Raw genomic sequence first — 3,265 nt, 5'->3', positions numbered from 1 at the left:
CCTTTCTGGGTTGGTGGAAGAGAAATCAAAGCTGCTGCAGCTCAGTACCATTGCAAAGATCAGAAGAGCTGCTGGAAATGGTGGTTCTGAAAGTGCTTCCTCTTAGTCTACAGCCATGCCACCCTGAACAAGCCCGATCCTGTCTGATCTCAGAAGCTAAGCAGGGTCGGGCCTGGTTAGTAGTTGGATGGGAGACCACCTAGGAAAACCCGGTACTGTAGGCATAAAAAATAAAAAATAAGGCATTGTAAGCTGACAAAGTCCTTGCAATCTGTGAGGTCAACCAAGGGTTGCCTTGCCTAAAAAAAAAGAAAAAAAGAAAAAGAAAATGCTCCTCTTAAGACAAAAAAGCAATACTGAACCTCAGCAAACCAGCTATATTAGAGGAGATATCCATGAGGTCTTCCTTGACAGCAGGGCAAGCATCAGTGGAAGCAGCTGGACTAATGCGTCAGCTAATAATTTATATTAGAATGTTGATTAATATTTAACAATTTTGTGCTTAAAAATTTATAAGAATATATAAATGTGCTGTATGAATAACTGGTACATTTTTCACAAGAAACAATGTAGGCCAGAACATAATAGAATATCTTTAAAATGCAGACAGGCAGGTGGGCAGGCAGGAGAGAAGAAGAAAGGGCAGAAGGAAGAAATATTAAAGAAAAAAATAATAAATTAGATTTTATCAAAGTTAAAACATTCAGCTACTCAAAAACATATTACAATAAATGAAGAGACAAGCAAGAGAATGTGAGAATATATATATATATATACACACACATATATACATGTTTCTATTTTTCTTTATAGATTTTTATTTAAAAAAATAAAACTTTAATTCTACTTTTAAAATTAATTCTGAAGAATTTATTTTTAATAAAACACTAGAATTACTATCATAAGTAAGACCTACATTTCAAAAAAACCATTAATATTCTGACATTAACTTTTTGTTTTCCCATTTCTTTATGTGAGAAAAATAAAGCCTATTTTTATTGCTGTAAGTCTCTCTTATTTGCAGCTGAATGAACACATTACTAATTAAGACCAACCAAATTTTTCTTTACGTGTATATATTAATATATAAACTAAATGAATAGGAAAAGATAAGCTATGATATATCTAAGAAAACAATGTGTGTTTATTAAGTAGTATTTAAAATTTTCTCTCCTGATTAAAACATGTTATATCAGTTGCATAAATAAAATAAAATTTAAAAGCACATATGAATAAAAAACAAAAACAAAAATAACTAGGACAAGTCCCTAACTAGAGCCAGTTATTATCAAGAGTTATTATCAGATTATTTAAAGGAATGGCATGTAAATTGAAAGGTTATCCTAGTTTCATCAAGGACTACTTTTATCTTTACCCATTCTTCTCATATTTCCAACCCGTTCCACTACCATCCCATCCCTCCTCATCCTTGACACTTTTCTTGTTTTTATTTCCAAAGAAAATAGAAACCAGTAGCTGAGTGCTTCCTCAAAGGAAGTTATCAGGTGGTCAACTATTCCTGTCTCTGAGCCCTTCCTCTTTTTATTTCCATCATCTTAACTTATACTATTTACTCCTGGGCTCTTTATCTTTTTTTACCCTGACAGGCTTCTCAAAATAGTTGTTTATATTTGCTGTCTCTTTTTCTTCACTGTCCAATCACAGTTTAGCACCGCTAATGTGACTAAGCCTGTCAGTCCACCTAATGGATCTTGATGTAGTCATTGGTCAACTCTATGCCATTAAATTCATTAGTAATTTTCAGTCCTAAATATGGATGACATCTAAACAGGCTTTGAGCTCTCTCCCTAGTTTCTGCCACCTCACTCTTCTGGTTTCCTCTTCTCTTACCTTTCTGTCCTCCTCATTTGCTTTTGTTGGTACATCTTCTTCTCTCAGCCTTTAAATGTTGGAGAGTTTCATGGTTTCATCCCACTCACCTTTCTCTTCTCATTTTCTATAGCTTCGCCAAGAAATCTCATGCCCATAGGTAAAATTACGTATAAGTCCATCTATATGACTCAGAAATTCATATGTCTTGTCTTAAATCTTTAACTCTAAACATATCTATTCATCTGCCTACTTCAGTTACCCACTTGGATATGTAAAAAGCATCTCATACCCAACACAGCTAAAACAAAAATATTTCCCTCTTCAAGTTTTCCCATGCCAGTTTTCCATTTGTTTTTACCATTTTTACTATCAGTTTCAAATCCAGATAGATATTAGGCTTCCTTAATATTATCTTTCTTTCATCACTCACCAACATCTAACTAATCAGTCCATTTTTACCTCCTGAAGAGCCAGGAGTACAACTAATTTCTTTTAAAAAGTCTACTGTATTTAGTATCATCTAAAGCACCATCTCTTAAATTATGACCTAGACACATAAATACTATTTTTTCCATCTACTTTTTCTATTCTCATTTCCAGTCTTAAAAAATAAAGCCAGAATCATGATTATTATAATGATTACTTAAATCTCAACTATGAGTGTGCTTTTATAAATTAAACTACTTTAGTGGATTTCACTTTGAGATTATAAACCAAAATCCTCAACATGACATGCAATTTCTCATTAATCTGGCCCTTGCCTATATCTCGTCCTTCCTTTAGTATCAATTTCTAATTGTTCACTGTGGTCCGTACCATAATTCTTTTTTTCCTGGAGTGGACCATCTTTCTTCCTGAAATTGAGCCTTTACATATGTTGTTCTCCCTGGCTAGAACAATCTTTTCTTTCTTTTGACCTATTTAAAATCTTATTTATTTTTCAGATAGCTTCACCTCTTTCACATTCTTTGTGATGCCTTCTCTGGTGTCATTCATAGAGTAAACCTGCTCTCACTCTTCTATGATTTCATAACTCACACTTTTTCCTTTTTAGCATTTTTTACATTTTTAATTAATTTCTTCTCAATCTATAATGGTAAAGATTATGTACCTGCTTTTGAAACCCCAATATCCAGCAATGTATCAAATATGTAGTTAGATGGTCACTAGATATTTGGTGAATTAAATAAAATGAGATGGGTAAATGAAGGAATGTCTGTTATTCAATCAACAAACACAAGATTGGACAAATATTAGTTGTAACTTAATAAAGACATTCTTGTTTTCAATATAATAAAATTAAGGCAAAACTTAAGGCAAAAATTAAGCTAAAATTTAGTCCACAGTAAAATGTCTATCACAAAAATCCAGTGAATGCACTTTAAAAAATACATTTTAATTTACTGCTATAATTTTAATCAAAATACATTTT

At 32.4% G+C, this 3,265-nt stretch overlaps 1 pseudogene; it reads left to right on the top strand.

The window, feature by feature from the left end:
• The first annotated feature begins 105 nt into the window (after positions 1-105).
• On the top strand, positions 106-224 carry LOC111732165 (annotated as a pseudogene).
• Positions 225-3,265: the final 3,041 nt, after the last annotated feature.

The sequence above is a fragment of the Pteropus vampyrus genome, unplaced genomic scaffold (genome assembly GCF_000151845.1).
Source record: "Pteropus vampyrus isolate Shadow unplaced genomic scaffold, Pvam_2.0 Scaffold11, whole genome shotgun sequence".
NCBI lineage: Eukaryota > Metazoa > Chordata > Mammalia > Chiroptera > Pteropodidae > Pteropus > Pteropus vampyrus.
Note: the sequence above shows the minus strand (reverse complement) of the source record. Positions and strands in the feature narration are given on the sequence as shown.